Below are 21,616 nucleotides of genomic sequence, written 5' to 3' on the forward strand. Positions count from 1 at the left end.
GTATTTTGAATAGATCTACCCTCCTGTTTATATTATTTTAGTTAAGCTAGAGCGTTAGATCTAGAATTCTAGATCGTCGCCTAGTTGCGTGTTTTAAAATGAAGCCAGAATATTAATAGACTGAAAATAAATGTGCCAGTTGTCGTGGGAAAAGGTTAAAAGAATAATTAATAAATGAAAAGCATTGAACTATTTCTCAAACATTAAATTAGTAGACTTGTAGGCGGCTAGATCTAGATCTATGTGATGAGTTGGATTAAAATTGAATGAATTCGTGCAGAATGTTTCGGAAGGAGTGAGTGAGCGGGAGACCCAAAAAAGTTAAAGTATCGCCTTTCCGATAGATCATTTCACATGAAAGCGATAGTTAAAGGACAGGTCGGATGCAGGGGGCACCTGGTTTTCTGATTTTAGTCAAGGAAAATGGGGAAAATGTATTTATTTTGTATTTTACAACGCGCGATGCTCGAAAATTAGTAGCTCAGGGAAGTCTACCGGTGGTTACCGCCTCAGGTTAAAAATAGCGACCAATGGCTGTAGAGGGAAAAAAAGGCACATAGTATTCGATATTAAAACAATGTTTCGCTTTTGTGGAGATTTAGGGCGTTTTTTATTATTGAAATAATATGAGGAAAGCAGTGAAATCATTATTGTAGCCAGAAAAGGACGAATAACTGCTGATTTCGTTTGAGTATATTTATAAGCCCCAATTTTCTCACACAGATGTCTACGGCCATACCACGTTGAAAATACCGGTTCTCGTCCGATCACCGCAGTCAAGCAACGTCGGGCGTGGTTAGTACTTAGATGGGTGACCGCTTGGGAACACCACGTGTTGTAGACTTTTTTTCATCTTTTGTCTTTTATTTTTTGCCCCACTGGACACCTATTCTTACCACCTGCACTCTTTCCTAAGTTCACCACATACCTGTGAACACTTTTGTAATATCGAAATATTTTTTGTTTGTTTCTTTTGTGCCTTCACGGTAGGCTACCTCGATCCTACCCACCCATGGAAACAAACCCCTTAAAAACCAACAAAGGAAAGATGACCACTCTGCCCAAATTAAATAAATAAACTAAGTAGGCTACAACCTAATAATTAGAAGTAACTCAGTAAGTTAAATAAGGGGTAGGTATGGAAAACATTCGTGTAGGGGTTACAACCACTCGAGCTAATTCGGAAACGTATGGGTGGCCCTAATAAGGGCCGGATGGGTAGAACAAATGGGTGGTCCTGGGTTGAGTTTAACCGCCGAAGCCGTACAGGGTGCGACCTTGACGTTTCAGAGCATAGACGACATCCATAGCAGTGACGGTCTTCCTCTTGGCGTGCTCAGTGTAGGTGACGGCATCACGGATGACATTTTCAAGGAACACCTTGAGGACACCTCTGGTTTCTTCGTAGATCAGACCAGAGATACGTTTGACACCACCTCTGCGAGCAAGACGACGGATGGCTGGCTTGGTGATACCTTGGATGTTATCACGCAACACCTTCCTGTGACGCTTGGCGCCTCCTTTGCCGAGTCCCTTACCACCTTTGCCTCGGCCAGACATATTGAATTTTTCTTCTTTGTTGATGAAGGAGTGTTCGAAAAACGCCGTCTGCAGAGAAACTCGCTCCTTATATACGGTCCTGGGCTCGAGTTCGTTCAATATGGCGGACACCGCCCAACCAAAAGCGGTCGGCGAATGAGCCAGCCAATGAAAAAGCAGCTTGCCGTGTCGACTGGAATGTTGCTGGCTTGTCGGCTAACGGTGTCGTTTTCAAAGTCATTTTTTCACCTATTCTGCTATGCGACCCTTGGATAAAAAATAAAGAGTTTCATTGCCCACACGTGTAGGCATAGAAAAGATCCACGTTTGTCATGTTAAAATATGATATTAGACGTTATTTTCACCGTTTTGTGCGAATAAAACTGAAATATTTCCCTACACCTAATTATGCGAGTACGAGCGAGCTCATTATGCGAGTACGAGAGAATCTCGAACGCTGATTGGTCGAGTACGAACGAAATAATATTCTCGTACTCCGCTCCGTACTCGCAGTGGTTTGTTTACATCGTGAAACGAATAGGTTAGTTAGGCTTCTAATAATTAAATAATCTATGGCGTGTAGTCGTTAAGAATAATTTCTGCTCTCCGATTAAGATCTAGATATCTAGCTCTAACCCTAAAGGGTTTTTCTTTTTTTTTTTTTTATATATATTTTAAAAAGCAATGGATAGGGTGGTGGGTGGGTGAAAGAAAAATATAAAATTTATTCTCTCCTTTCTTCACATTTGAGATAAATAAAACAATATCAACAGCATGCATACACGAATTCAAATAGCAATGTGATGTGTGAGTTGAATTAAAGAGATAAATGAATAGAACCTATCTCCCGCATCCCCCAGAATAATACTAATAGATGTAGTAGTAGTAGTAGTAGTAGAGTGGCAGACATGGGCAGGGGGTGTAGTGGGTGGGTGGGTGGAAACTCGTGAGGTGGGGGACCTTCACTGCTAATCTGAACGTTGTCAGGTGGTCCTAAAAAGGACCTTGGTTGAGGACAGGGGGTGGTGGTTTGGGCTTAAAAGAAACCTCTTAAGCACGCTCACCACGGATACGTCTGGCTAGCTGGATGTCCTTGGGCATGATGGTGACACGCTTGGCGTGGATGGCGCACAGGTTGGTGTCTTCAAACAGACCGACGAGGTAAGCCTCGCTAGCCTCCTGCAGGGCCATGACAGCGGAGCTCTGGAAGCGAAGGTCAGTCTTGAAGTCCTGGGCGATTTCTCTGACCAGGCGCTGGAATGGCAGCTTGCGAATGAGCAGCTCAGTGCTCTTCTGGTAACGACGGATTTCTCTCAGGGCGACGGTTCCAGGCCTGTAACGATGGGGCTTCTTAACACCGCCGGTGGCTGGTGCTGACTTTCTGGCGGCTTTGGTGGCCAGCTGTTTACGTGGGGCTTTGCCTCCAGTAGATTTTCGGGCGGTTTGTTTGGTACGAGCCATCTTTTTTTTTTTGAATGATCTTAACTGACTGTTAAGGAAATGCGGCAGCTCAGCGCTGCTGGCCCTTTTATAACCGTCCGCCAAACCCTTAGCGCAACGAAGCTCTCCCATTGGACGAGTACGAGTTTAACGACGCTGATTGGCCAGTAGCAGCCACACAACGTTGAGACAGCGTCGACATAGCAGATTATTTTTAGACACGGTATCCAGCCGAGCGATCTATTAATAGCAGACAGGGCCGATAACACAAAATATTCTTCGTTCAAATGAAATCCTTGGTTGTGCCGCTTGTCAATGGAATCCGGTGTGTTTGCTTCTGTCGTCTTCAATGAATTATGAATGTGTGTGTGAGTGATTAGAAAAGAACCCAACATAGACTGCCTGAAACAATTTAGATCTAGACCTAGTCTATAGACCTAGGTAGATATTCTGACCCGATTCGACCGCCCGATCGGCGGTATTTACACAGTGTGTAAATAAATGAGGGGGAAGGATTAATAAAAACATATTTGGTTTTAAAAAGAAGAAGATATAAAATAAAAAGGGTAGACTAGCGGTAGGTTAAAGAATAGAATTTTAAAATAACGACCACCCTTATTTGTTGTAGACAGGGGTTAAACGGAGCACATTTAAAGAAAAATAGATTCTATTTTCATTTGTATCTATGAACGAATACCCCTAAAATATGTCCAGTTACTACTATTAATATGACCGCCCCCTCCCTGTTCTGCTCGTGTAAACCAGTGTAAGTATTATACATCTATAATAATGATCTCATACTGCTAGTGATTGACATGTTGATACGTTATTAATAAAGTTTGAAACAAGTAGGGTAGGGTAGGGTAGGGTAGGAAAACTCGATTTTTGTTCATTGACACACAACGAAAGCTAATTGGGTAAACTTTGGTTGTCCTGAAAAGGACAGTAGTAGGCTAGGTGGACAGTGGGCAGCAGGGTGACACTGTTTAGCTCTTGCCACCGGGTGTCTTCTGTGACTTCTTGGGCAGAAGCACGGCCTGGATGTTGGGGAGGACACCACCCTGGGCGATGGTGACACCCGACAAAAGTTTGTTCAACTCTTCGTCGTTACGGATGGCCAGCTGGAGGTGACGAGGAATGATTCTTGTCTTCTTGTTGTCTCTGGCAGCGTTGCCGGCCAACTCGAGCACTTCAGCGGCCAAATACTCGAGGACGGCGGCTAGGTAGACTGGGGCACCAGCACCGACACGCTCAGCATAGTTTCCTTTCCTCAACAGACGATGAATACGTCCGACTGGGAATTGAAGGCCTGCCCTGGAGGAGCGAGACTTGGACTTTCCCTTGACTTTACCGCCTTTACCACGTCCGGACATTGTGAGTTGGTTAGGAGCGAGAAGAAATACAGCGACTAACAGCGATACGGCTGCAGGCGATGAATGAAGACTTAACGGCGAGATCGGCCCTTTTATACGAAACGGCGAGGAAATCCGTTCGTCACCAAGCGAGCGTTCTGATTGGCTGCGCAGCGGCTTGGCGTTCGTACTCGTACTCGTACTCTCCAAATTTCCTCGCCGTTTCATATAAAAGGGCGGCCGGCGGTCGGTTCGCCTCATTTCTGTTCAAGCCATTGAAAAGAAAACAACATGCCACCTAAAGTTTCTTCCAAGGGAGCCAAGAAGGCCGGTAAGGCTAAAGCCGTACGCACCGGTGACAAGAAAAAGAAGAGGAGGAGAAAGGAAAGCTACAGCATCTACATTTACAAAGTCTTGAAGCAGGTGCACCCTGACACTGGCATTTCCTCCAAGGCCATGTCCATCATGAACTCCTTCGTCAACGACATCTTTGAGCGCATTTCAGCTGAAGCCAGCCGTCTTGCCCACTACAACAAGCGCAGCACCATCACCTCCAGGGAGATCCAGACCGCTGTCCGTCTCCTCCTGCCCGGTGAGCTGGCCAAACACGCCGTCAGTGAAGGCACCAAGGCTGTCACCAAGTACACCACCAGCAAATAAACACAACAGCAAACAACCACCTGGCTTGCTTGTTGTGGCTCTACTACTCGGCCCTTTTCAGGGCCTCCACCCATTCCCAATTAGCTCGGTTTGGTTTACATTGAACGAGTTTTCCCTCCCTCCCTCATCCACCCACCCACTCTGTGTAGCTGCCATGTTACAGTTTTTTTTTTTTGTTTAGTCATTCTTTTCTTTAATAAGTAGAGATAGATATACATACATACATAGGCCTACATAGTAATATGCCTATCCCAACAACTGCACACACTATTCTCTTAACACATTTCATGCTAATTCTATCCTTTAAACTAGACATAAAAAGGCCACATACTTATTACTGGGTGGCTCCTTTTTTTTAAAAACACTATTTCATTCTGCATCTCACACAGGGCATCAGCACACCTCTATGCATATCATTTATTGTGTGTTGTTTGGCATAGATCCAAGGGATGAATGGGATTTAATAGTTTTAATTCAGATTATAAGGCTGGCTGTTGTAATAGGAATTATTAGCCAACACTTTGATTCTTATCACCAGTGCTAACTGCCATTTTCATTACAATACATCCATTCTGGTGGGTTGGTTTTTTTCTGTCTTCATTATATATGTTGAACATAACTGTGTGAGTGTGGCTTTTGGTGTTTTTATTATTTTTGTTTTTCTTTCATTAAAGCTACCATGTCAGATTGCTAAGGCATGCATCTGCCACCATTTGTTCACTGATATACTTTTTTCCTACTACCATCATATCATATGATTCTTTTGGTTTTGTCTTTTGCTAGGCCTGGCTTGAAAATGAGTTGGTTACACTTCTGCACAACATACATTCTCTTTAACAAGACAAAACAACAATTAAATACTCTGAACTTTTTTTTTTTATTATCATATATATACTTTTTTTTTTTTCAAAATACAGAAAATAAAAAATAACATGAGCTCAAGTACACAGCTTTCAAGAAGTTCATGGTTTTCTTTGCCAGCCTGCACAATGATTTCAGCACAGATTAAATTTAAACAATCAAAAGGAGGTTGATCTCTTACCGGCTGACGAGAAAGTTTGCGCAGAAGCATCATTTCTTAAGCCCCTGGTCAGTTGGAGTTGTAAAATGATGAGGTTTTCTTAACATTTGCCCTGGGGCATACATTTATGGTCCTGGTACTAGTTCTATACTGACAAGGATTCTTTCAAAGCAACTTGAGCCCAAAGGGAAGTATTTATATGCCTGCAACATAGCTGTGATTAATAAAGAATGAATTTCAATGCAAAAAATAATAATTTGAATCCCTGCAAGCTCCTTTCACATAAACCAGAGAGAAAAAAATGTATGCCAGTCTATAACATATACAATATAAATAAATTAGATTGAATATAAAGATTTTTTTTATTCCTCTCATTAGTTCAACCCTTCTCTTTTTATATAAACACCCAAGGCAGACGCTTGAGTAAATTAATATCCTTCCATATATTATAGAAGCATAAATAAATATGTGTAAAAAGTATTTCATATATGTATATATTTTTTTAAATATATATATATATATATATATATATATATTTTTATATATATATTTATTTATAATGTAAAAATATTGAATATATATACATAGACGAATATTGTATATATGTCTATATATACGTATGTATATATATGCATGTTTTGTGTATATATATATATATATATTTACATGTGTGTCTAAATGTATATTCATTGAATATATATTTGAATGTATATTCAAATATATATATTTGAGTGTAGACGAAAGACGCTCAAGTAAAATAATATCCTTCAGAATATTATAATTATAAGTTTTTTTCTTCTACCCCAGCAAACAGAAGGATATATATATACACACATATATATAATTTATATTTACAAATATATATTATATAAGAATTAATATATATATTCATAATACATATATATATATATATATATATATATATATATATATATATATATATAAGTATATATATATATATATATATGTATAAATAAATAAGTTATATATATAGATATATTCATATATAATGTATTTATTATGTAAATATATGTATATATCAGTGTGCGTATATAAAGGTATGTATATATGTTCAAATATATTTATTTGTTTGTTCGGATACATATATATCTGTTGTGTGTATTAAATTGCGCTCTTCTGTCAGTTTTTTCATTTGACGACAGTCGGTTAAGGTACTGGCCCCAGCCTAAAGATATTAGTAGAGTCTTCATAATGTGATGCCATGGGCTAGCAAAAAATAAATGAAGAAAAATCACATAGCAGGACAAATTGACATTTTACATGCTTTCAAACTTAAACTGAAATCAGAAAATGATGTGAAATTCATCTTGTGTATATAGAAAAATAAGCATTGTGCCAAAATCCTAATCATTGGTATTAAAAATGACATCAGCTTAATTTAAAAACTGGAAATTGTTTTGCCCTGCCGGATGAGATACCGGTAGCAGACACAGGGTTCCAGGCTGATGAAAGAAAGCGGTATACTTAAAGACAAAAGAATACCCTGTGTTAAAGCGGAACCAGCTAAGATTAAAGCTTAAAGTAAAGGCCTGCCCTGTCGCAGAATGTTAAAGTGGCCGGTGAAAGATCCCCGCGCCAGGCTAAAAGCAAGCTGTACACTTATTACTTAACGAGGGCTTCTTCAGGTCTTGTCTGTAGGACAATTCAGTCACAATAACAGGCAGACCAGGCCAGCCCTGGATATAAGCTAATTCATTTTATGCGCTGCTTCGACAGTCAATGAATATGGAGCTGCGGTCAGACTTTCAAACAAACCGCCTGAGTATTTAAAATGGGAAACAATATTTATTAATATTATCACCAACTAGATCTAGATTATATAGGCTACAAGGAAACCCAGAACCAGACTGGAAAGAAGTAAATTTACTCCCACTAATGATGACTTATCACTAATACTAATAATTAAAAAAAATGTTTAAAAAAATTAATTGCTCAAACCTAATAATCATTACAATCAAGCATCAAGTCTGATAGCCAACATTGGACCTAAAATCTAGATCTATTAGTTTTTACTGAACTAAATCTTATGTTATTTACTAATAATTACTAATGCATTTAATTATTAATACCTAGGCTACTCATTCCTACAGAATCTAGAAATTCTAGATCTAGACTCTAGAGAAATACTGGCGTCCCAGGCCAACCTAACCTTTTAAGCAACATCCTTAATTAGCATTTAATTAACCATGGATCGCCTGCCTTTTTTTTTTCACCGTGAAATTATTATTGTAATTTTTGAAACAGTATTTTGAATAGATCTACCCTCCTGTTTATATTATTTTAGTTAAGCTAGAGCGTTAGATCTAGAATTCTAGATCGTCGCCTAGTTGCGTGTTTTAAAATGAAGCCAGAATATTAATAGACTGAAAATAAATGTGCCAGTTGTCGTGGGAAAAGGTTAAAAGAATAATTAATAAATGAAAAGCATTGAACTATTTCTCAAACATTAAATTAGTAGACTTGTAGGCGGCTAGATCTAGATCTATGTGATGAGTTGGATTAAAATTGAATGAATTCGTGCAGAATGTTTCGGAAGGAGTGAGTGAGCGGGAGACCCAAAAAAGTTAAAGTATCGCCTTTCCGATAGATCATTTCACATGAAAGCGATAGTTAAAGGACAGGTCGGATGCAGGGGGCACCTGGTTTTCTGATTTTAGTCAAGGAAAATGGGGAAAATGTATTTATTTTGTATTTTACAACGCGCGATGCTCGAAAATTAGTAGCTCAGGGAAGTCTACCGGTGGTTACCGCCTCAGGTTAAAAATAGCGACCAATGGCTGTAGAGGGAAAAAAAGGCACATAGTATTCGATATTAAAACAATGTTTCGCTTTTGTGGAGATTTAGGGCGTTTTTTATTATTGAAATAATATGAGGAAAGCAGTGAAATCATTATTGTAGCCAGAAAAGGACGAATAACTGCTGATTTCGTTTGAGTATATTTATAAGCCCCAATTTTCTCACACAGATGTCTACGGCCATACCACGTTGAAAATACCGGTTCTCGTCCGATCACCGCAGTCAAGCAACGTCGGGCGTGGTTAGTACTTAGATGGGTGACCGCTTGGGAACACCACGTGTTGTAGACTTTTTTTCATCTTTTGTCTTTTATTTTTTGCCCCACTGGACACCTATTCTTACCACCTGCACTCTTTCCTAAGTTCACCACATACCTGTGAACACTTTTGTAATATCGAAATATTTTTTGTTTGTTTCTTTTGTGCCTTCACGGTAGGCTACCTCGATCCTACCCACCCATGGAAACAAACCCCTTAAAAACCAACAAAGGAAAGATGACCACTCTGCCCAAATTAAATAAATAAACTAAGTAGGCTACAACCTAATAATTAGAAGTAACTCAGTAAGTTAAATAAGGGGTAGGTATGGAAAACATTCGTGTAGGGGTTACAACCACTCGAGCTAATTCGGAAACGTATGGGTGGCCCTAATAAGGGCCGGATGGGTAGAACAAATGGGTGGTCCTGGGTTGAGTTTAACCGCCGAAGCCGTACAGGGTGCGACCTTGACGTTTCAGAGCATAGACGACATCCATAGCAGTGACGGTCTTCCTCTTGGCGTGCTCAGTGTAGGTGACGGCATCACGGATGACATTTTCAAGGAACACCTTGAGGACACCTCTGGTTTCTTCGTAGATCAGACCAGAGATACGTTTGACACCACCTCTGCGAGCAAGACGACGGATGGCTGGCTTGGTGATACCTTGGATGTTATCACGCAACACCTTCCTGTGACGCTTGGCGCCTCCTTTGCCGAGTCCCTTACCACCTTTGCCTCGGCCAGACATATTGAATTTTTCTTCTTTGTTGATGAAGGAGTGTTCGAAAAACGCCGTCTGCAGAGAAACTCGCTCCTTATATACGGTCCTGGGCTCGAGTTCGTTCAATATGGCGGACACCGCCCAACCAAAAGCGGTCGGCGAATGAGCCAGCCAATGAAAAAGCAGCTTGCCGTGTCGACTGGAATGTTGCTGGCTTGTCGGCTAACGGTGTCGTTTTCAAAGTCATTTTTTCACCTATTCTGCTATGCGACCCTTGGATAAAAAATAAAGAGTTTCATTGCCCACACGTGTAGGCATAGAAAAGATCCACGTTTGTCATGTTAAAATATGATATTAGACGTTATTTTCACCGTTTTGTGCGAATAAAACTGAAATATTTCCCTACACCTAATTATGCGAGTACGAGCGAGCTCATTATGCGAGTACGAGAGAATCTCGAACGCTGATTGGTCGAGTACGAACGAAATAATATTCTCGTACTCCGCTCCGTACTCGCAGTGGTTTGTTTACATCGTGAAACGAATAGGTTAGTTAGGCTTCTAATAATTAAATAATCTATGGCGTGTAGTCGTTAAGAATAATTTCTGCTCTCCGATTAAGATCTAGATATCTAGCTCTAACCCTAAAGGGTTTTTCTTTTTTTTTTTTTATATATATATTTTAAAAAGCAATGGATAGGGTGGTGGGTGGGTGAAAGAAAAATATAAAATTTATTCTCTCCTTTCTTCACATTTGAGATAAATAAAACAATATCAACAGCATGCATACACGAATTCAAATAGCAATGTGATGTGTGAGTTGAATTAAAGAGATAAATGAATAGAACCTATCTCCCGCATCCCCCAGAATAATACTAATAGATGTAGTAGTAGTAGTAGTAGTAGAGTGGCAGACATGGGCAGGGGGTGTAGTGGGTGGGTGGGTGGAAACTCGTGAGGTGGGGGACCTTCACTGCTAATCTGAACGTTGTCAGGTGGTCCTAAAAAGGACCTTGGTTGAGGACAGGGGGTGGTGGTTTGGGCTTAAAAGAAACCTCTTAAGCACGCTCACCACGGATACGTCTGGCTAGCTGGATGTCCTTGGGCATGATGGTGACACGCTTGGCGTGGATGGCGCACAGGTTGGTGTCTTCAAACAGACCGACGAGGTAAGCCTCGCTAGCCTCCTGCAGGGCCATGACAGCGGAGCTCTGGAAGCGAAGGTCAGTCTTGAAGTCCTGGGCGATTTCTCTGACCAGGCGCTGGAATGGCAGCTTGCGAATGAGCAGCTCAGTGCTCTTCTGGTAACGACGGATTTCTCTCAGGGCGACGGTTCCAGGCCTGTAACGATGGGGCTTCTTAACACCGCCGGTGGCTGGTGCTGACTTTCTGGCGGCTTTGGTGGCCAGCTGTTTACGTGGGGCTTTGCCTCCAGTAGATTTTCGGGCGGTTTGTTTGGTACGAGCCATCTTTTTTTTTTTGAATGATCTTAACTGACTGTTAAGGAAATGCGGCAGCTCAGCGCTGCTGGCCCTTTTATAACCGTCCGCCAAACCCTTAGCGCAACGAAGCTCTCCCATTGGACGAGTACGAGTTTAACGACGCTGATTGGCCAGTAGCAGCCACACAACGTTGAGACAGCGTCGACATAGCAGATTATTTTTAGACACGGTATCCAGCCGAGCGATCTATTAATAGCAGACAGGGCCGATAACACAAAATATTCTTCGTTCAAATGAAATCCTTGGTTGTGCCGCTTGTCAATGGAATCCGGTGTGTTTGCTTCTGTCGTCTTCAATGAATTATGAATGTGTGTGTGAGTGATTAGAAAAGAACCCAACATAGACTGCCTGAAACAATTTAGATCTAGACCTAGTCTATAGACCTAGGTAGATATTCTGACCCGATTCGACCGCCCGATCGGCGGTATTTACACAGTGTGTAAATAAATGAGGGGGAAGGATTAATAAAAACATATTTGGTTTTAAAAAGAAGAAGATATAAAATAAAAAGGGTAGACTAGCGGTAGGTTAAAGAATAGAATTTTAAAATAACGACCACCCTTATTTGTTGTAGACAGGGGTTAAACGGAGCACATTTAAAGAAAAATAGATTCTATTTTCATTTGTATCTATGAACGAATACCCCTAAAATATGTCCAGTTACTACTATTAATATGACCGCCCCCTCCCTGTTCTGCTCGTGTAAACCAGTGTAAGTATTATACATCTATAATAATGATCTCATACTGCTAGTGATTGACATGTTGATACGTTATTAATAAAGTTTGAAACAAGTAGGGTAGGGTAGGGTAGGGTAGGAAAACTCGATTTTTGTTCATTGACACACAACGAAAGCTAATTGGGTAAACTTTGGTTGTCCTGAAAAGGACAGTAGTAGGCTAGGTGGACAGTGGGCAGCAGGGTGACACTGTTTAGCTCTTGCCACCGGGTGTCTTCTGTGACTTCTTGGGCAGAAGCACGGCCTGGATGTTGGGGAGGACACCACCCTGGGCGATGGTGACACCCGACAAAAGTTTGTTCAACTCTTCGTCGTTACGGATGGCCAGCTGGAGGTGACGAGGAATGATTCTTGTCTTCTTGTTGTCTCTGGCAGCGTTGCCGGCCAACTCGAGCACTTCAGCGGCCAAATACTCGAGGACGGCGGCTAGGTAGACTGGGGCACCAGCACCGACACGCTCAGCATAGTTTCCTTTCCTCAACAGACGATGAATACGTCCGACTGGGAATTGAAGGCCTGCCCTGGAGGAGCGAGACTTGGACTTTCCCTTGACTTTACCGCCTTTACCACGTCCGGACATTGTGAGTTGGTTAGGAGCGAGAAGAAATACAGCGACTAACAGCGATACGGCTGCAGGCGATGAATGAAGACTTAACGGCGAGATCGGCCCTTTTATACGAAACGGCGAGGAAATCCGTTCGTCACCAAGCGAGCGTTCTGATTGGCTGCGCAGCGGCTTGGCGTTCGTACTCGTACTCGTACTCTCCAAATTTCCTCGCCGTTTCATATAAAAGGGCGGCCGGCGGTCGGTTCGCCTCATTTCTGTTCAAGCCATTGAAAAGAAAACAACATGCCACCTAAAGTTTCTTCCAAGGGAGCCAAGAAGGCCGGTAAGGCTAAAGCCGTACGCACCGGTGACAAGAAAAAGAAGAGGAGGAGAAAGGAAAGCTACAGCATCTACATTTACAAAGTCTTGAAGCAGGTGCACCCTGACACTGGCATTTCCTCCAAGGCCATGTCCATCATGAACTCCTTCGTCAACGACATCTTTGAGCGCATTTCAGCTGAAGCCAGCCGTCTTGCCCACTACAACAAGCGCAGCACCATCACCTCCAGGGAGATCCAGACCGCTGTCCGTCTCCTCCTGCCCGGTGAGCTGGCCAAACACGCCGTCAGTGAAGGCACCAAGGCTGTCACCAAGTACACCACCAGCAAATAAACACAACAGCAAACAACCACCTGGCTTGCTTGTTGTGGCTCTACTACTCGGCCCTTTTCAGGGCCTCCACCCATTCCCAATTAGCTCGGTTTGGTTTACATTGAACGAGTTTTCCCTCCCTCCCTCATCCACCCACCCACTCTGTGTAGCTGCCATGTTACAGTTTTTTTTTTTTGTTTAGTCATTCTTTTCTTTAATAAGTAGAGATAGATATACATACATACATAGGCCTACATAGTAATATGCCTATCCCAACAACTGCACACACTATTCTCTTAACACATTTCATGCTAATTCTATCCTTTAAACTAGACATAAAAAGGCCACATACTTATTACTGGGTGGCTCCTTTTTTTTAAAAACACTATTTCATTCTGCATCTCACACAGGGCATCAGCACACCTCTATGCATATCATTTATTGTGTGTTGTTTGGCATAGATCCAAGGGATGAATGGGATTTAATAGTTTTAATTCAGATTATAAGGCTGGCTGTTGTAATAGGAATTATTAGCCAACACTTTGATTCTTATCACCAGTGCTAACTGCCATTTTCATTACAATACATCCATTCTGGTGGGTTGGTTTTTTTCTGTCTTCATTATATATGTTGAACATAACTGTGTGAGTGTGGCTTTTGGTGTTTTTATTATTTTTGTTTTTCTTTCATTAAAGCTACCATGTCAGATTGCTAAGGCATGCATCTGCCACCATTTGTTCACTGATATACTTTTTTCCTACTACCATCATATCATATGATTCTTTTGGTTTTGTCTTTTGCTAGGCCTGGCTTGAAAATGAGTTGGTTACACTTCTGCACAACATACATTCTCTTTAACAAGACAAAACAACAATTAAATACTCTGAACTTTTTTTTTTTATTATCATATATATACTTTTTTTTTTTTCAAAATACAGAAAATAAAAAATAACATGAGCTCAAGTACACAGCTTTCAAGAAGTTCATGGTTTTCTTTGCCAGCCTGCACAATGATTTCAGCACAGATTAAATTTAAACAATCAAAAGGAGGTTGATCTCTTACCGGCTGACGAGAAAGTTTGCGCAGAAGCATCATTTCTTAAGCCCCTGGTCAGTTGGAGTTGTAAAATGATGAGGTTTTCTTAACATTTGCCCTGGGGCATACATTTATGGTCCTGGTACTAGTTCTATACTGACAAGGATTCTTTCAAAGCAACTTGAGCCCAAAGGGAAGTATTTATATGCCTGCAACATAGCTGTGATTAATAAAGAATGAATTTCAATGCAAAAAATAATAATTTGAATCCCTGCAAGCTCCTTTCACATAAACCAGAGAGAAAAAAATGTATGCCAGTCTATAACATATACAATATAAATAAATTAGATTGAATATAAAGATTTTTTTTATTCCTCTCATTAGTTCAACCCTTCTCTTTTTATATAAACACCCAAGGCAGACGCTTGAGTAAATTAATATCCTTCCATATATTATAGAAGCATAAATAAATATGTGTAAAAAGTATTTCATATATGTATATATTTTTTTAAATATATATATATATATATATATATATATATTTTTATATATATATTTATTTATAATGTAAAAATATTGAATATATATACATAGACGAATATTGTATATATGTCTATATATACGTATGTATATATATGCATGTTTTGTGTATATATATATATATATATTTACATGTGTGTCTAAATGTATATTCATTGAATATATATTTGAATGTATATTCAAATATATATATTTGAGTGTAGACGAAAGACGCTCAAGTAAAATAATATCCTTCAGAATATTATAATTATAAGTTTTTTTCTTCTACCCCAGCAAACAGAAGGATATATATATACACACATATATATAATTTATATTTACAAATATATATTATATAAGAATTAATATATATTCATAATACATATATATATATATATATATATATATATATATATATATATATATATATAAGTATATATATATATATATATATGTATAAATAAATAAGTTATATATATAGATATATTCATATATAATGTATTTATTATGTAAATATATGTATATATCAGTGTGCGTATATAAAGGTATGTATATATGTTCAAATATATTTATTTGTTTGTTCGGATACATATATATCTGTTGTGTGTATTAAATTGCGCTCTTCTGTCAGTTTTTTCATTTGACGACAGTCGGTTAAGGTACTGGCCCCAGCCTAAAGATATTAGTAGAGTCTTCATAATGTGATGCCATGGGCTAGCAAAAAATAAATGAAGAAAAATCACATAGCAGGACAAATTGACATTTTACATGCTTTCAAACTTAAACTGAAATCAGAAAATGATGTGAAATTCATCTTGTGTATATAGAAAAATAAGCATTGTGCCAAAATCCTAATCATTGGTATTAAAAATGACATCAGCTTAATTTAAAAACTGGAAATTGTTTTGCCCTGCCGGATGAGATACCGGTAGCAGACACAGGGTTCCAGGCTGATGAAAGAAAGCGGTATACTTAAAGACAAAAGAATACCCTGTGTTAAAGCGGAACCAGCTAAGATTAAAGCTTAAAGTAAAGGCCTGCCCTGTCGCAGAATGTTAAAGTGGCCGGTGAAAGATCCCCGCGCCAGGCTAAAAGCAAGCTGTACACTTATTACTTAACGAGGGCTTCTTCAGGTCTTGTCTGTAGGACAATTCAGTCACAATAACAGGCAGACCAGGCCAGCCCTGGATATAAGCTAATTCATTTTATGCGCTGCTTCGACAGTCAATGAATATGGAGCTGCGGTCAGACTTTCAAACAAACCGCCTGAGTATTTAAAATGGGAAACAATATTTATTAATATTATCACCAACTAGATCTAGATTATATAGGCTACAAGGAAACCCAGAACCAGACTGGAAAGAAGTAAATTTACTCCCACTAATGATGACTTATCACTAATACTAATAATTAAAAAAAATGTTTAAAAAAATTAATTGCTCAAACCTAATAATCATTACAATCAAGCATCAAGTCTGATAGCCAACATTGGACCTAAAATCTAGATCTATTAGTTTTTACTGAACTAAATCTTATGTTATTTACTAATAATTACTAATGCATTTAATTATTAATACCTAGGCTACTCATTCCTACAGAATCTAGAAATTCTAGATCTAGACTCTAGAGAAATACTGGCGTCCCAGGCCAACCTAACCTTTTAAGCAACATCCTTAATTAGCATTTAATTAACCATGGATCGCCTGCCTTTTTTTTTTCACCGTGAAATTATTATTGTAATTTTTGAAACAGTATTTTGAATAGATCTACCCTCCTGTTTATATTATTTTAGTTAAGCTAGAGCGTTAGATCTAGAATTCTAGATCGTCGCCTAGTTGCGTGTTTTAAAATGAAGCCAGAATATTAATAGACTGAAAATAAATGTGCCAGTTGTCGTGGGAAAAGGTTAAAAGAATAATTAATAAATGAAAAGCATTGAACTATTTCTCAAACATTAAATTAGTAGACTTGTAGGCGGCTAGATCTAGATCTATGTGATGAGTTGGATTAAAATTGAATGAATTCGTGCAGAATGTTTCGGAAGGAGTGAGTGAGCGGGAGACCCAAAAAAGTTAAAGTATCGCCTTTCCGATAGATCATTTCACATGAAAGCGATAGTTAAAGGACAGGTCGGATGCAGGGGGCACCTGGTTTTCTGATTTTAGTCAAGGAAAATGGGGAAAATGTATTTATTTTGTATTTTACAACGCGCGATGCTCGAAAATTAGTAGCTCAGGGAAGTCTACCGGTGGTTACCGCCTCAGGTTAAAAATAGCGACCAATGGCTGTAGAGGGAAAAAAAGGCACATAGTATTCGATATTAAAACAATGTTTCGCTTTTGTGGAGATTTAGGGCGTTTTTTATTATTGAAATAATATGAGGAAAGCAGTGAAATCATTATTGTAGCCAGAAAAGGACGAATAACTGCTGATTTCGTTTGAGTATATTTATAAGCCCCAATTTTCTCACACAGATGTCTACGGCCATACCACGTTGAAAATACCGGTTCTCGTCCGATCACCGCAGTCAAGCAACGTCGGGCGTGGTTAGTACTTAGATGGGTGACCGCTTGGGAACACCACGTGTTGTAGACTTTTTTTCATCTTTTGTCTTTTATTTTTTGCCCCACTGGACACCTATTCTTACCACCTGCACTCTTTCCTAAGTTCACCACATACCTGTGAACACTTTTGTAATATCGAAATATTTTTTGTTTGTTTCTTTTGTGCCTTCACGGTAGGCTACCTCGATCCTACCCACCCATGGAAACAAACCCCTTAAAAACCAACAAAGGAAAGATGACCACTCTGCCCAAATTAAATAAATAAACTAAGTAGGCTACAACCTAATAATTAGAAGTAACTCAGTAAGTTAAATAAGGGGTAGGTATGGAAAACATTCGTGTAGGGGTTACAACCACTCGAGCTAATTCGGAAACGTATGGGTGGCCCTAATAAGGGCCGGATGGGTAGAACAAATGGGTGGTCCTGGGTTGAGTTTAACCGCCGAAGCCGTACAGGGTGCGACCTTGACGTTTCAGAGCATAGACGACATCCATAGCAGTGACGGTCTTCCTCTTGGCGTGCTCAGTGTAGGTGACGGCATCACGGATGACATTTTCAAGGAACACCTTGAGGACACCTCTGGTTTCTTCGTAGATCAGACCAGAGATACGTTTGACACCACCTCTGCGAGCAAGACGACGGATGGCTGGCTTGGTGATACCTTGGATGTTATCACGCAACACCTTCCTGTGACGCTTGGCGCCTCCTTTGCCGAGTCCCTTACCACCTTTGCCTCGGCCAGACATATTGAATTTTTCTTCTTTGTTGATGAAGGAGTGTTCGAAAAACGCCGTCTGCAGAGAAACTCGCTCCTTATATACGGTCCTGGGCTCGAGTTCGTTCAATATGGCGGACACCGCCCAACCAAAAGCGGTCGGCGAATGAGCCAGCCAATGAAAAAGCAGCTTGCCGTGTCGACTGGAATGTTGCTGGCTTGTCGGCTAACGGTGTCGTTTTCAAAGTCATTTTTTCACCTATTCTGCTATGCGACCCTTGGATAAAAAATAAAGAGTTTCATTGCCCACACGTGTAGGCATAGAAAAGATCCACGTTTGTCATGTTAAAATATGATATTAGACGTTATTTTCACCGTTTTGTGCGAATAAAACTGAAATATTTCCCTACACCTAATTATGCGAGTACGAGCGAGCTCATTATGCGAGTACGAGAGAATCTCGAACGCTGATTGGTCGAGTACGAACGAAATAATATTCTCGTACTCCGCTCCGTACTCGCAGTGGTTTGTTTACATCGTGAAACGAATAGGTTAGTTAGGCTTCTAATAATTAAATAATCTATGGCGTGTAGTCGTTAAGAATAATTTCTGCTCTCCGATTAAGATCTAGATATCTAGCTCTAACCCTAAAGGGTTTTTCTTTTTTTTTTTTTATATATATATTTTAAAAAGCAATGGATAGGGTGGTGGGTGGGTGAAAGAAAAATATAAAATTTATTCTCTCCTTTCTTCACATTTGAGATAAATAAAACAATATCAACAGCATGCATACACGAATTCAAATAGCAATGTGATGTGTGAGTTGAATTAAAGAGATAAATGAATAGAACCTATTTCCCGCATCCCCCAGAATAATACTAATAGATGTAGTAGTAGTAGTAGTAGTAGAGTGGCAGACATGGGCAGGGGGTGTAGTGGGTGGGTGGGTGGAAACTCGTGAGGTGGGGGACCTTCACTGCTAATCTGAACGTTGTCAGGTGGTCCTAAAAAGGACCTTGGTTGAGGACAGGGGGTGGTGGTTTGGGCTTAAAAGAAACCTCTTAAGCACGCTCACCACGGATACGTCTGGCTAGCTGGATGTCCTTGGGCATGATGGTGACACGCTTGGCGTGGATGGCGCACAGGTTGGTGTCTTCAAACAGACCGACGAGGTAAGCCTCGCTAGCCTCCTGCAGGGCCATGACAGCGGAGCTCTGGAAGCGAAGGTCAGTCTTGAAGTCCTGGGCGATTTCTCTGACCAGGCGCTGGAATGGCAGCTTGCGAATGAGCAGCTCAGTGCTCTTCTGGTAACGACGGATTTCTCTCAGGGCGACGGTTCCAGGCCTGTAACGATGGGGCTTCTTAACACCGCCGGTGGCTGGTGCTGACTTTCTGGCGGCTTTGGTGGCCAGCTGTTTACGTGGGGCTTTGCCTCCAGTAGATTTTCGGGCGGTTTGTTTGGTACGAGCCATCTTTTTTTTTTTGAATGATCTTAACTGACTGTTAAGGAAATGCGGCAGCTCAGCGCTGCTGGCCCTTTTATAACCGTCCGCCAAACCCTTAGCGCAACGAAGCTCTCCCATTGGACGAGTACGAGTTTAACGACGCTGATTGGCCAGTAGCAGCCACACAACGTTGAGACAGCGTCGACATAGCAGATTATTTTTAGACACGGTATCCAGCCGAGCGATCTATTAATAGCAGACAGGGCCGATAACACAAAATATTCTTCGTTCAAATGAAATCCTTGGTTGTGCCGCTTGTCAATGGAATCCGGTGTGTTTGCTTCTGTCGTCTTCAATGAATTATGAATGTGTGTGTGAGTGATTAGAAAAGAACCCAACATAGACTGCCTGAAACAATTTAGATCTAGACCTAGTCTATAGACCTAGGTAGATATTCTGACCCGATTCGACCGCCCGATCGGCGGTATTTACACAGTGTGTAAATAAATGAGGGGGAAGGATTAATAAAAACATATTTGGTTTTAAAAAGAAGAAGATATAAAATAAAAAGGGTAGACTAGCGGTAGGTTAAAGAATAGAATTTTAAAATAACGACCACCCTTATTTGTTGTAGACAGGGGTTAAACGGAGCACATTTAAAGAAAAATAGATTCTATTTTCATTTGTATCTATGAACGAATACCCCTAAAATATGTCCAGTTACTACTATTAATATGACCGCCCCCTCCCTGTTCTGCTCGTGTAAACCAGTGTAAGTATTATACATCTATAATAATGATCTCATACTGCTAGTGATTGACATGTTGATACGTTATTAATAAAGTTTGAAACAAGTAGGGTAGGGTAGGGTAGGGTAGGAAAACTCGATTTTTGTTCATTGACACACAACGAAAGCTAATTGGGTAAACTTTGGTTGTCCTGAAAAGGACAGTAGTAGGCTAGGTGGACAGTGGGCAGCAGGGTGACACTGTTTAGCTCTTGCCACCGGGTGTCTTCTGTGACTTCTTGGGCAGAAGCACGGCCTGGATGTTGGGGAGGACACCACCCTGGGCGATGGTGACACCCGACAAAAGTTTGTTCAACTCTTCGTCGTTACGGATGGCCAGCTGGAGGTGACGAGGAATGATTCTTGTCTTCTTGTTGTCTCTGGCAGCGTTGCCGGCCAACTCGAGCACTTCAGCGGCCAAATACTCGAGGACGGCGGCTAGGTAGACTGGGGCACCAGCACCGACACGCTCAGCATAGTTTCCTTTCCTCAACAGACGATGAATACGTCCGACTGGGAATTGAAGGCCTGCCCTGGAGGAGCGAGACTTGGACTTTCCCTTGACTTTACCCGCCTTTACCACGTCCGGACATTGTGAGTTGGTTAGGAGCGAGAAGAAATACAGCGACTAACAGCGATACGGCTGCAGGCGATGAATGAAGACTTAACGGCGAGATCGGCCCTTTTATACGAAACGGCGAGGAAATCCGTTCGTCACCAAGCGAGCGTTCTGATTGGCTGCGCAGCGGCTTGGCGTTCGTACTCGTACTCGTACTCTCCAAATTTCCTCGCCGTTTCATATAAAAGGGCGGCCGGCGGTCGGTTCGTCAACGACATCTTTGAGCGCATTTCAGCTGAAGCCAGCCGTCTTGCCCACTACAACAAGCGCAGCACCATCACCTCCAGGGAGATCCAGACCGCTGTCCGTCTCCTCCTGCCCGGTGAGCTGGCCAAACACGCCGTCAGTGAAGGCACCAAGGCTGTCACCAAGTACACCACCAGCAAATAAACACAACAGCAAACAACCACCTGGCTTGCTTGTTGTGGCTCTACTACTCGGCCCTTTTCAGGGCCTCCACCCATTCCCAATTAGCTCGGTTTGGTTTACATTGAACGAGTTTTCCCTCCCTCCCTCATCCACCCACCCACTCTGTGTAGCTGCCATGTTACAGTTTTTTTTTTTTTGTTTAGTCATTCTTTTCTTTAATAAGTAGAGATAGATATACATACATACATAGGCCTACATAGTAATATGCCTATCCCAACAACTGCACACACTATTCTCTTAACACATTTCATGCT

The 21,616-nt window shown here is 40.8% G+C and overlaps 3 non-coding genes across 3 annotated transcripts; all 3 read left to right on the plus strand.

Moving 5' to 3' along the window:
* The first annotated feature begins 725 nt into the window (after positions 1–725).
* LOC131930140 (5S ribosomal RNA) lies at positions 726–844 on the plus strand. Its single transcript, XR_009384086.1, has one exon. It is a non-coding gene; the product is annotated as a 5S ribosomal RNA (ribosomal RNA).
* An 8,157-nt stretch (positions 845–9,001) lies between these two features.
* Positions 9,002–9,120, plus strand: LOC131930141 (5S ribosomal RNA). Its single transcript, XR_009384087.1, has one exon. It is a non-coding gene; the product is annotated as a 5S ribosomal RNA (ribosomal RNA).
* An 8,158-nt stretch (positions 9,121–17,278) lies between these two features.
* LOC131930142 (5S ribosomal RNA) lies at positions 17,279–17,397 on the plus strand. The gene has a single exon (XR_009384088.1). It is a non-coding gene; the product is annotated as a 5S ribosomal RNA (ribosomal RNA).
* The last annotated feature ends 4,219 nt before the right edge of the window (positions 17,398–21,616 follow it).

The sequence above is a fragment of the Physella acuta genome, unplaced genomic scaffold (assembly GCF_028476545.2).
Source record: "Physella acuta isolate Inbredline_101_S28 unplaced genomic scaffold, ASM2847654v3 ptg001725l, whole genome shotgun sequence".
Taxonomy (NCBI): domain Eukaryota; kingdom Metazoa; phylum Mollusca; class Gastropoda; family Physidae; genus Physella; species Physella acuta.